This window comes from Pristiophorus japonicus, chromosome 3 (assembly GCF_044704955.1).
Source record: "Pristiophorus japonicus isolate sPriJap1 chromosome 3, sPriJap1.hap1, whole genome shotgun sequence".
NCBI classification, from domain to species: domain Eukaryota; kingdom Metazoa; phylum Chordata; class Chondrichthyes; family Pristiophoridae; genus Pristiophorus; species Pristiophorus japonicus.
The window spans coordinates 129,236,476-129,250,152 of record NC_091979.1 but is presented as its reverse complement, the minus strand read 5'-3'; the positions used below and the strand labels follow the sequence as shown (position 1 = coordinate 129,250,152).

General features: G+C 45.6%; 1 long non-coding RNA gene across 2 annotated transcripts in view; it reads left to right on the top strand.

Annotated features, from left to right (window-relative positions):
* The window catches only part of LOC139259889 (uncharacterized), a 47,936-nt gene that overhangs the window by 15,356 nt on the left and 18,903 nt on the right, over nucleotides 1–13,677 (top strand). The gene's annotated exons all lie outside the window — the stretch shown is intronic.

Genomic DNA, 13,677 nt, shown 5'->3' with positions numbered 1-13,677 from the left:
GCTTTTACAAAGGCATTTTCTTGTCTTTTGCCCCAAACCCATTTGCCCCCTTTTCGTAGTAAGACATGTAGTGGTTCTCGCAGGGTGCTGAGACCCGGTAAAAAGTTACCAAAGTAGTTCAAGAGTCCCAGAAACGACCGCAGCTCCGTCACGTTCTGTGGCCTCAGTGCGTTCTCTATTGCCTCCTTCTTCGCGTTGGTGGGCCTGATACCATCCGCCGCAATCCTTCTTCCCAGGAACTCCACTTCACGCGCAAGGAAAATGCACTTCAAGCTTTTTAACCTGAGCCCCACGCGGTTGAGTCGACAAAGAACCTTCTCCACGTTCTGCAGGTGCTCGACTGTGTTCCGACCTGTGACCAAGATGTCGTCCTAGAAGACCACGGTGTGTGGGACTGACTTCAGTAAACTTGCCATGTTTCTCTGGAATATCGCCGCCGCTGATCGGATTCCAAACGGGCATCTGTTATACACAAAAAGATCTTTGTGCGTGTTGATGCAGGTGGGGGCCTTCGATGATTCCACCAGTTACTGCGTCATGTAGGCTGAAGTCAGATCCAGCTTCGTGAACGTCTTTCCTTCCACCAGCATTGCAAAGAGGTCATCGACTTTTGGTAGTGGGTACTGGTCCTGTAGGAAGAAACGATTGATAGTTACTTTGTAATCGCCACAGATTCTGACGGTGCCATCTCCCTTGAGGCCTGTGACAATAGGACTGGTCCACTCGCTGAACTCGATCGGTGAAATGATGCCCTCTCTTTTCAGCCGGTCTAGCTCGATCTTTACCCTTTCTCTCATCATGTACGGTATTGCTCTCGCCTTGTGATGGATGGGTCGCGCCCCCTGAATTCGGTGGATCTGCACTTTTGCTCCTTGGAATTTCCCGATGCCTGGTTCGAACAGCGAAGGAAATTTGTTTAAGACCTGGGCACATGAAGTGTCGTCAGCGGGTGATAGCGCTCAGACATCGTCCCAGTTCCAGCGTATTTTTCTCAGCCAGCTCCTGCCGAGCAGCGTGGGACCATCGCCCGCTAGCACCCAGAGTGATAGATTGTGCATTGCTCCATCGCAGGAGACCTTTACGGTAGCACTGCTGATTACAGGAATCAGTTCTTTAGTGTAAGTTCTTAGTCTCATGCGAACTAGAGTTAAGACTGGCCTTGAGGCCTTGTTGCACCACAACCTTTCGAAAGTCTTTTTGCCCATGATGGACTGGCTCGCGCCCATGTCCAGCTCCATTGACACCGGGAGTCCATTTAGTTCAACCTTCAGCATTATTGGGGGACAATTCGTGGTGAATGTGTGCACCCCATGTACCTCTACCTCCTCTATCTGAGGCTCTGGTTCGTTGTGATCCTCCGTGGATCTGTCCTCTGCAAAGTGTTGGTTTACAGGTTTAACAGGGTTAGCAGCTCGCCTGCACACTCGTTGGAGGTGTCCCACTGTTCCAAAGCCCTTGCAAACGTATCCTTTGAATTGGCATAAATGGAAACGATGATCACCCCCGCAGCGCCAACAAGGTGTTAATGGCCTTGCATTCATCATCCTTGATGGTGGACTCTGAGACATCTGCGGACGTGTAGCTGCAGGTATATGTGACCTGCCCTGTATGTTACAATTTGAAAACAACATCACTTTGTTAATTGTACTTGTAGCAGCACTTGTATGCTGAGAGATTTGCTTCGTATTGTCACTGGTGGCAATGAATGCTTGGGCTATCGCTATGGCTTTATTCAAGTTTGGGGTCTCTACAGTCAAAAGCTTGCTTAGTATGGTTTTGTGGCCAATGCCAAGTACAAAAATGTCTATGAACATGTGCTCCAAACGTCCTTCAAATTTGCAATGTCCTGCAAGGCATCTCAGCTCAGCGACATAACTCGCCACTTCCTGGCCTTCAGACGTTTTGTAGGTGTAGAACTGGTACATCGCTATCAGAACGCTTTCCTTCGGGTTTAAATGCTCTCGGACCAGTGTGCACAAATCGTCGTACGATTTCTCCGTGGGTTTCGCTGGAGTGAGCAGATTCTTCATGAGGCCATACGTTGGTGCCCCACAGATGGTGAGGAGGATCGCTCTACGTTTGGCAGTGCTCTCTTTCCCATCTAGCTCATTGGCCACGAAGTGTTGGTCGAGTCGCTCCACAAAAGTTTCCCAATCATCTCCCTTCGAAAATTTCTCCATGATGCCCACTGTTCTCTGCATCTTTGGGTTCGCTTTCTGTATCTCATCAGAGTAGTGTATGGAGAAAGAGTCAGACTGAACACTGTGAGCTCAAAGTAAAGTGTGACCTTAGTCTTTTATTGCAGGTCTCCTGAGTGCCTCACCAACCTGTGAAGCCTTGGTTTTCTAGACCAATATGTCGAGGAACCAACTAGAGAGCTGGCCATCCTAGACTGGGTGATGTGTAATGAGAAGGGACCAATTAGCAATCTTGTTGTGCGAGGCCCCTTGTGGAAGAGTGACCATAATATGGTAGAATTCTTTTATTAAGATGGAGAGTAACTCAATTAATTCAGAAACTAGGGTCCTGAACTGAAGGAAAGGTAACTTCGACGATATAAGGCGTGAATTGGCTAGAATCGACTGGCAAAAGATACTTAAAGGGTTGACGGTGGATAAGCAATGGCAAACATTTAAAGATCACATGGATGAACTTCAGCAATTGTACATCCCTGTCTGGAGTAAAAATAAAACTGGGAAGGTGGCACAACCATGGCTAACAAGGGAAATTAAGGATAGTGTTAAAGCCAAGGAAGTGGCATATAAATTGGCGAGAAAAAGCAACAAACCTGAGGACTGGGAGAAGTTTAGAATTCAACAGAGGAGTATTAAGGGTTTATTTAGGAAGGGGAAAATAGAGTATGAGAGGAAGCTTGCTGGGAACATAAAAACTGACTGGAAAAGCTTCTATAAATATGTGACGAGAAAACGATTAGTGAAGACAAACATAGGTCCCTTGCAGTCGGATTCAGGTGAATTTATAATGGGGAACAAAGAAATGGCAGACCAATTGAACCAATACTTCAGTTCTGTCTTCACGAAAGAAGACATAAATAACCTTCCAAATGCACTATGGGACAGTGGGTCTAGTGAGAAGGAAGAACTGAAGGATATCCTTATTAGGTGGGAAATTGTGTTCGGGAAATTGATGGGATTGAAGGCCGATAAATCCTCAGGGCCTGATAGTCTGCATCCTAGAGTACTTAAGGAAGTGGCCCTAGAAATAGTGGATGCATTGGTGATCATTTTCCAACAGTCTATCGACTCTGGATCAGTTCCTATGGACTGGAGGGTAGCTAATGTAACACCACTTTTTAAAAAAGGAGGGAGAGAGAAAATGGGTAATTATAGACCAGTTAGCCTGACATCAGTAGTGGGGAAAATGTTGGAATCAATCATTAAGGATGAAATAGCAGCGCATTTAGAAAGCAGTGACAGGATCGGCCCAAGTCAGCATGGATTTATGAAAGGGAAATCATGCTTGACGAATCTTCTGGGATTTTTTGAGGATGTAACTAGCAGAGTGGACAAGGGAGAACCAGTGGATGTGGTGTATTTGGACTATCAAAAAGCTTTTGACAAGGTCTCGCACAAGAGATTGGTGTGCAATGGGGGTAATGTACTGATGTGGATAGAGAACTGGTTGGCAGACAGGAAGCAGAGAGTCGGGATAAACGGGTCCTTTTCAGAATGGCAGGCAGTGACTAGTGGGGTGCCGCAGAGCTCAGTGCTGGGACCCCAGCTCTTTACAATATACATTAACGATTTAGATGAAGGAATTGAGTGTAATCTTTCCAAGTTTGCGGATCACACTAAACTGGGTGGCGGTGTGAGCTGTGAGGAGGATGCTAAGAGGCTGCAGGGTGACTTGGACAGGTTAGGTGAGTGGGCAAATGCATGGCAGATGCAGTATACTGTGGATAAATGTGAGGTTATCCATTTTGGGGGCAAAAACACAAAGGCAGAATATTATCTGAATAGCGGCAGATTAGGAGAAGGGGAGGTGCAACGAGACATGGGTGTCATGGTTCATCAGTCACTGAAAGTGGGCATGCAGGTACAGCAGGCAGTGAAGAAGGCAAATGGTATGTTGGCCTTCATTGCTATGGGATTTGAGTATAGGAGCATCGAGGTCTTACTGCAGTTGTTATAGAGCCTTAGTGAGGCCTCACCTGGAATATTGTGTTCAGTTTTGGTCTCCTAATCTGAGGAAGGACATTTTTGCTATTGAGGGAGTGCAGCAAAGGTTCACCAGACTGATTCCAGGGTTGGCTGGACTGTCATATGAGGAGAGACTGGATCAACTGGGCCTTTATTCACTGGAGTTTAGAAGGATGAGAGGGGATAGCAGGAATGGGGTACTGAAGTTGAATGTTCAGCCATGAACTCATTGAATGGCGGTGCAGGCTAGAAGGGCCGAATGGCCTACTCCTGCACCTATTTTCTATGTGGAGATTCTGACGGGACTGGACAGGTTCGATGCGGGAAGAATGTTCCCGATGTTGGGGAAGTCCAGAACCAGGGGACATAGTCTTAGGATAAGGGATAGGCCATTTAGGACTGAGATGAGGAGAAACTTCTTCACTCAGAGAGTTGTTAACCTGTGGAATTCCCTGCCACAGAGAGTTGTTGATGTCAGTTCATTGGATATATTCATGAGGAAGTTAGATATGGCCCTTACAGCTAAGGGGATCAAGGGGCACGGAGAGAAAGCAGGAAAGGGGTACTGAGGGAATGATCAGCCATGATCTTTTTGAATGGTGGTGCAGGCTCGAGGGGCCGAACGGCCTACTCCTGCACCTATTTTCTATGTTTCTATGTTTCTATGTTTCTATGAAGCCTTCTTAAATACCTGTGTTCCCAAGGGATTATGGGATCCCTTGGGACTCTGGGGAATGAGCCCTCTGGTGGCTGTACAGAGTAAATACAAGTCCAGATATATAACAAAAGTCATGACATAATTCATCGCGTCGTGAATTACTTGCATTTATATAGCCCCTTTTAACATAGTAAAACGACCCAAGGCGCTTCACAGGAGTGCTATTAACCAAAATTTGACACTGAACCACATAAGGAAATATTGGGACAGTTGAGAAAACATCTTAAGGAGGAGTGAGATGCAGAGAGGTTTAGGGAGGGAGTTACAGAGTCTAAATACATAGGATTACATCGGATATACAGCACAGAAACCGGACATTCAGCCCAGCCAGTCTATGCCGGTGTTTATGCTCCACTTGAGTCTCCTCCAGTCTTTCCTCATCTAACTCTATCAGCAAAACTCTCTATTCACTTCTCCCTTATATGCTTATCTAGCGTCCCCTTGAATACATCTGTACTATTTACCTCAACTACTCCCTGTAGTAGTGAGTTCCACATTTTCACGACTCTCTGGGTAAAGAAGTTCCTGCTGAATTCCCTATTTGATTTGTTGGTGACTATCTTATATTGATGGCCTCTAGTTTTGCACTTCCCCACAAGTGGAAACACTCTCTCTGTATCTATGCTATCAAAATTTTAATAATTTTCATAATTTTAAAAACCTCTATTAGGCCACCCCTCAACCTTCTATTTTCAAGAGGAAAAAAAACCCAGCCTACTCATTTCTTTTATTATCCTTGTAAATCTTTTTTGCACCCTCTCCAGTGCCTCTATATCCATTTTATATGGCAACCAGAATTGTATACAGTACTCCAAATATGGACTAACCAAGGTTCTATACAAGTTTAGCATAACTTCTTTACATTTCAATTCAATCCCTCTAGAAATAAACCCTACTGCTTGGTTTGCTTTGTTTATGGCCTTGTAAACCTCTGTTGCTACTTTTAGTGATTTGTGTAATTGTACCCTGAGATCCCATTGCTGTTTCACCCCACTCAAATTTATATTTTCAAAGTAATGTGTGACCTCCCTATTTTTGTTACCAAAATGTAATACCTCACATTTATCTGTGCTGAATTTCATTTTCCAATTATATCCCATTCTTCAAGTTTATTAATATTGTCTTGTAATTTGTTGCAGTCCTCCTCAATATTTGGTGTCATCTGCAAATTTAGAAATTGTGTTTTTGATTCCAAAGACTAAATTGTTAATATAAATAAGCATTTAATGCCTCAGGACAATGACCTTGCATCAGTTTTGATGAAAGGTCAACAAAACATTGGGGTAGAAATTCACCCCCGCCGGAAACCTGGCACATCTATTGTTTTCAAACGCATCAGATGAGGTGGACTCTTGATCGATTTTTAGCTCCTTGGCAATTTTTTTGGAGTGGACCGGAAGTCGGTTATAATGGGGGTGGAAGTGCGACAGTAAGTACTCTAGATGGGTGGAAGTGGGGGCGGGACAGCGTCTCCGCCGCTGTCAGTCAGCGGCAGAGCAGTGCTAACATCAGTGCACGTGTGCATCACCACGCCTATCCCCTCATTTAAAGGGGAAAGAACCAGCGATTATTTAACTTCGGCCCACTGGGCCACCAGGGAGGGTTTCGGCTGGGCCAGTGGCCTGCTACCCAAGAGAGGATGCCAGGCTGCCTGATGGTGGCCCGGCTGAACCCGGGGCCATAATTGTCAGGCTGATCGGGAAGTTGGCCGGCAAAAAAAAACATGGCAGCCATGGCAGTGCGCCCTCCCCTTAAAGGGCTGCTGCACTGCTGTGGCTCACAGTGAAATGAAGGTGTACCAATAGTAAAAGCGAGGCGGATTATTGATTTTTCCAGCTAAATTTCATGGGGGGTGCCATGGAGGTGTGGGAGATCGGCGGTGCGCCCTATGGTGACGCACTTCGGACGGTTGGCAGCAGCGGGGTGGAAGTGGGGACCGCCAGAAAAACCAGAGCTGAATTTTGATCGTGCCGGCATTGGACTGGAAGTCGGCAGTCGCTCGACTCCGCCGCCTGGCCGCCGTTTTCTGGCGGTAAGTGGCCTTTTTGGGAGGTTGAATTTTGGCCCCATTAATTCCGTATCCCTCTTTACATGTGCTGCCTGACCTGCTGAGTGTTTCTGCCATTTTCTATTTTTATTTCAAATTTCCAGCATCCAAAGTATTTTGCTTTCACTTTAGTATCTATATAATTCCCAATCCAAACACAAAATGGTAGTAATGAATAGATCCCCACTTCTCTCTCTGTCTCTGTCGTTCTCCAATATTTCTGAATACAAGTAAGGTTGCCCTACACAATGCTGATCTGAACTAGGTGAGGGGTTGCAATCCCATGACGGAACACCAAGTCCTTTTGTCTGCACCCCATTCACTGTAATTGAGTGCAGGTAAGGATGTTTTTTTCTAAATCAGTGGTTTGGTTATAGTTACTTCAGAGTTTTACATTCCTGATCAAATAATCACATTACTACAATTCAGAAGTATTTCATTGGCTGTAAAGCACTTTGTGACGCTCCGAGATTGTGAAAGGTGCTATATAAATGCAGGACTTTTCTTCTTCTTTCATATTATTAAACATTTGGAACTATTTCTAAAAGTCTGTCCCTTAATATCTGCTAACAAAAACCCTGAAGTCTATTACATTTTTTGTTCTCTAACCAAAGTTTTCAAATGTTTTCTTGTTCAACCAATTCTCTGTACTAACTGCTGCGTGTACGCTTCAGGTGTTAAATCATAAGCATCAGAGTAGCAAGTTTTACAACATCATAGTTCATACTGTCTACAGGACCAGTACCCACTACCCAAGGCGGAGGATTTGTTCGTGACCCTGTCGGGCAGAAATCTGTTTTCGAAATTGGACCTCACCTCGGCGTACATGACCCAGGAGCTGGCGGAATCGTCCAAGACGCTGTCGTGCATAAACACAGATAAGGGGCTGTTCGTATACAACTGGTGCCCTTTCGGGATCCGTTCAGCGGCTGCGATCTTCCAACAAAACATGGAGGGCCTGCTGAAATCTGTCCCGGGAATGGTCGTCTTCCAAGACAACATCTTGATCACTGGACATGACACCGATGGACACCTCCATAACCTGGAAGAGGTGCTACGTCGACTAAATCGAGTAGGTCTCGGGTTGAAACGAACCAAATGCGTCGTCTTGGCACCAGAGGTGGAATTCCTGGGAAGGAGAATCGCAGCAGATGGTATCAGACCCTCAGACTCCAAGACAGAGGCGATCCAGAAGGCCCAGAGCCCATGCAACACGACGGAACTGCGCTCGTTCCTAGGACTACTGAACTACTTTGGTAACTTCCTGCCTGGGCTGAGCACTTTGCTTGAACCATTACATGTACTGCTCCGTAAGGGTGATGACTGGGTCTGGATTAAAAATCAAGAAACTACCTTCGAGAAGGCCAGAAACTTATTGTATTCAAACAAACTACTGGCGCTGTGTGATCCCTGTAGGCATCTTGTTTTAGCGTGCGATGTGTCATCCTACGGGATGGGGTGTGTGTTTCAGCAAGCGAATGTGTTGGGTAAGCTCCAACCTGCATTGTATGTGTCCCGCAGCCTTTCCAAGGCTGAAAGGGGATTCAGCATGGTCGAAAAGGAGGCCCTAGTTTGTGTGTATGTGGTAAAAAAGATGCACCAGTACCTATTTGGCCGGCGGTTCGAATAGAAACCGACCACAAGCCGCTCACGTCGTTATTCTCTGAGAGCAAAGGCGTTAATACCAACGCCTCAGCTCGCATTCAGAGGTGGGCATTAACGCTGTCCGCTTATGACTACACGATCTGCCACAGACCAGGCACCGATAACTGCGCAGATGCACTCAGCCGGCTCCTGCTCGCCATCACCGAGGGTGAAGCGAAGCAGCCCGTGGAACTGGTCATGGCCATGGAAGCCTTTGAGGGCGAAGGGTCACCTGTCATGGCGTGCCAGATAAGAATATGGACCAGCCAAGACCCACTGCTGTCCCAGGTGAAAAACTGTATATTAAGTGGAAACTAGGCAACCATTTATGGAGAGATACATGGTGATTTTAAGCCGTTTCACCGGCTATCCGTCCAGGCCGACTGCATTTTGTGGGGAAATCGCGTAGTCCTGCCCAAGAAGGGCAGAGATTTATTTGTCCAGGATCTCCATAGCACACACCCCGGCATTGTTATGATAAAAGCCATTGCGAGATTGCACATGTGGTGGCCCGGCATCGACGCAGGCTTGGGGTCGTGCGTACGCTGGTGCAACACGTGCGCGCAACTCAGCAATGCACCCAGGGAAGCTCCCCTGAGCCTGTGGTCCTGGCCCTCCAAACCCTGGTCCCGTATTCACGTAGACTACGCGGGTCCCTTTCTAGGAATAATGTTCCTAGTTGTAATTGATGCTTATTCTAAATGGATCAAATGTGTTATAATGTCGTCCAGCACATCCACCGCCACAATAGAGAGCCTTCAGACAATGATTGCCACCCATGGCCTGCCCGACCTCCTCGTTCGTGACAATGGACCATGCTTTACGAGTTCCGAATTTCGCGAATTTATGTGCTGTAACGGCATAAAGCATGTCAGGTCGGCCCCGTTCAAACCAGCCTCCAATGGCCAAGCTGAATGGGCAGTACAGATCATAAAGCAGGGCATTCAGCGAGTGACTGAAGGCACCTTGCAGACCCATCTGTCTCGCGTGCTGCTTGCATATCGGACGAAGCTCCACTCACTCACAGGGGTTCCGCCTGTCGAATTCCTCATGAAGAGGACCCTCAAAACAAGGTTGTCCCTCATGCACCTGATTTTAAGTGAGATTGTCGAAAACCGGCGTCTTAAGCAATGTACATATCATGACCGCAACTCTGTAGCGTGTTGTATCAACATTGATGACCCTGTTTTTATGCTGAACTTTGGTATGGGCCCCAAGTGGCTCACAGGCACTGTCGTAGCTAAAGAGGGGAGTAGGGTATTCGTGGTAAGACTCACTAATGGCCAAACCTGCAAGAAGCACATTGATCAAACCTAATTGAGGTTCACCGATGATCCAGAACCGCTGAATGACTACATCGGCTTCCAACCACAAGCAACAGAAACAACGGTTCTCCAAGAGACAGAACCCGTCGCACCGGACAGTCCGACCAGAGCCGCAGCACCGCAAGACAGTGGCACTCCGGTCAGGCCGCCCACACCCAGTGTCCAACTCAGACGCTCAACCAGAGAGCGCAGACCCTCGGTCAGGCTTGACCTGTAAACTGCATCTAAAACTTGGGGGGAAGTGTTGTGATGTATTTGTAGCCATACTCTGTATCATGCATTGTACCATGTAATTACATGTAATAGCCAACAGATGGGGAAAGCCCAGGAGGCACACATTACTGCACCTCGTGCTGCTTCCCTATATAAAGCAGGCTCCCCCTGCAGTGCTCACTTTTGGAGTTTACATTAAACCTAAAGGTCACAAGGTGATCAGCTCCAGCATGGGCCACGTGTGGTTTATTATAGTGATAAGCATACGTATTAACTGGACGCTTCGCTGCCAATGCTCTTTTAGTTCTCCTTGGCTTTGTACAAATACAGCTTTTCCTTCGCAGTGGCCTCAAATTCGCTTTGCCCTTCTTCTCATCTACAATGCATTGCTTCCTGTCTAATATCATAAGAGTTAAAATAAAATCCCTTCCTGACCATGTAGGTCAGAGTCCATAAATGTTATAAGGGGATTGTCGATCAGTTACTTGTCACTAATCTCAGAATAAATATAAAGGGGTAGAGTTTCTGTGAGGGCGCAATTTGCTCAAAATTGGCCAAACCAGCACAAAAGATCGAGGAATTTCAAACACCAAATTACGTTTAGCGCAAATAGAATTTCTACAGTCTTCTGCGCTGCTTGAAAAAATATCATGCTGGAAATCGGCCTCGCTCACAAAACTGGCCACGCCCCCAGATCGAATTAATTATCATGGTGAGTTTCTGCTAATTGTGCCCATTTGCGGGCCTTTAAGGAGGCTCTTAAAATGATTTTTTTTTTAGGCGCAAGGACATTAACAGGCACCTTGTAAAAGCTTTTAAATATAAAAAAAATATAATTTACTCAAACTGACTCGTGTACACCAATGAAACTAGTAAATGGTTTAGTGTAGTTTTTTAAAGTCATTTTCAGTTATTTAAAATCGGGTTACTCACAGGTGTTGGACTTGACACTGATTAAAAATGCTTATTTTTTGTGATAAATCTATTTTCAGCTGTATTAATAAAGCTACACTAGGTTACCTCTCTAACAAAAATTATTTTCTAAAATGCTATTCGATTTCACTGGTTCAAGTAACATTTTACATTCGGTGATGTGAAAATGATTTTGAGCATAAACTTGAGCAAAAAATTCAATTCAGAAAACTAGCGCAATTTGCATCCGGATTGCCGATTGCACCCAAAGTGGAAACTCTACCTCAATTTGTCTGAAATGTCAACTGGCTTTTCACCATTGTCGCTGCAGGCCAGGACATGCAACACCGTTAATATGCTGCTTACCCAGCTGCAGACCATGGGATGCAAATTATTGAACTTTGACAACAATTTAGACTGAACAATCTCATTCATGCATAGATTTAAAAAAATACCTGAGTGTTGATCAACCATTTTGTTGACAGCTGACTCATTTTAGGTTTAAATGCAAGTGAATGGAATCCATCTGGCTTCCAACAACTATTTTAAAAAAAATGAATTGTCAGTACTAAGCCATTCCTGTGCTACTGCATGTATACTTCATGATGCTTTGTATCATGATGCAAGATCTCAGACTCTTGAAGTCAGTTCATAATGTTTACTGAATAGAAATGGAGGTGACCGATCCAATAGTAGATTACTCGACCCATATAAATCTGGGTCTGTGTTACCCCTGTACCACTGACGAGCAGTTCATTTCAATTGGTGAGCACTATTGAGAGTGGGAGTATCATTCATTTGCCATTGCTGGCACTCTCATAAGGTAAAACCACATTTTAAAGATATATTTCCAAGCTGAAAAGGCAACATTGTTGTAATTGCCACATCTCCTTATAGTTGTCAGTGGGATGGGATGGTGGGGGAGGGAAGAAGGGTTGATCATTTCTATCATCACAGTGGCTTGGACAAATTCCAGAGGTAAAAGGAGAGTTTTCAAACCTACTGCAACATCCTGTATTTTTATGATCAGACATGAGAACATAAGAATTAGGAGCAGCAGTCGGCCATTCGGCCCCTCGAGCCTGCTCAGCTATTCAATAAGATCATGGTTGATGTGGGTTATGTGCAGATAAAAAGCTTGATACATTGCAAGTTCGCTTTGCTCTGGAATTTTCAATTTTGTAAACTCGAAGTATACATTTCTAATAATTGACTGTCTCATCTTTTTGAATTCCCAATTTTCTTTTGTCAGTAAATAATGAAAGATATGCTTGCCACCACAGTTAATACAATATTAGAACTTCATTGTAATGTTGCAAATTAAATTCTTTCATTCAGTAAATTTTATTCATAAACATCATTCATACAATTCTTGCAGAATATCGTTGCAGTTATTTTAATTTTTTTTCTATTGAATTCAAAAGTGCAGAGATATTTATTTGCCTTTTTAACATTTTAAATAATTAATGTACTGTGAACATGCTGGTTAGATGGCAACGAGTAAGCGGCAGAAGCCATGTAGAATTATTACAATCTAAATATCCCATACCTGTAGTACTGTGAACAATTTTGGGGGCCAAAATTGCCCCTCTCCTTAAGGACTGTTACCACCGCAAATTGGCGGCCATGCTGTGGAGTGGAGTTGCCGCCGACTTTTCGTGGAATGGCTGCTGCAAACCCAATTGCCCTTCCGAGGTTTCCGGTGGTGCCCCAATATTCCCCCTACTGCTCCGCTGTCGCCGATTCATGGTAAGCGCATCATCACCGTGCACGCCGCCAATCTACCCCCCCGATGGCGACATTCCCCTCTGAAAATCATTGACCTGCCCGGCGGTGCCAAAACCTGATTTTTCCCGGTGGTCCAGTGAGGCGGTGTCTTCTGCAACGGCGGTGTGGCTTACCTTAAAAGGGAGAATGCACTGCCACTGCCGCCATGTTTTATTTTGTCGTCCGACTGCCATTTTGGCCCAAGAATTATACCCCCGGGTTCAGCTGGGTCACCAATGGGCAGCCTGGCAGCCCCTCTTGGGTGCCTGGCTGCTGACCCAGCCAAAACCCTCCCTGGTGGCCCAATGGGCTGAAGTTTTAAAATCTCAGAGGCTCTCTCCTTTAAATGAAGGGGAGAGCCGTGGTGATGTGGCGCCGTGATGATGACATCGCAGCGGTCACTCCACACCGCCCCCAACTTCCGTCTCTCAGGTGTTGCTACCGCCCCGTATCTGCCCCTCAAGTGTTGTCACTTCCGAAGCCAAGGAAAAAAAAACAACAAAGAGCCGAATGTCACTCAAGAGACGACCTGCAGCTGCGATGAAAACCGTCGAAATGGGGTGGGAGCGCCCCGTTTTGGGCGGGGGACAATTTCTACCCCCTGGTCTCCAGACTGAAGGAATTATATACTTGCCTTGGAGGCGGTGCAATTAAAATTCACTAGATTGATTCTAGGGATGAAATGGCTCTCCTATGAGGAGAGATTGAGTAGAATGGGGTTTAGAAGAATGAGAGGCGATCTCATTGAAACAAATAAGATTCTGGGAAGTCTTGACAGGGTAGATGCTGAGAGATTGTTTCCCCTGACTGGAGAGTCTAGAACTAGGGGGCATAGTCTCAGGATAAGAGGTTGGCCATTTAAGACTGAGATGAGAAGAAATTTCTTCACTC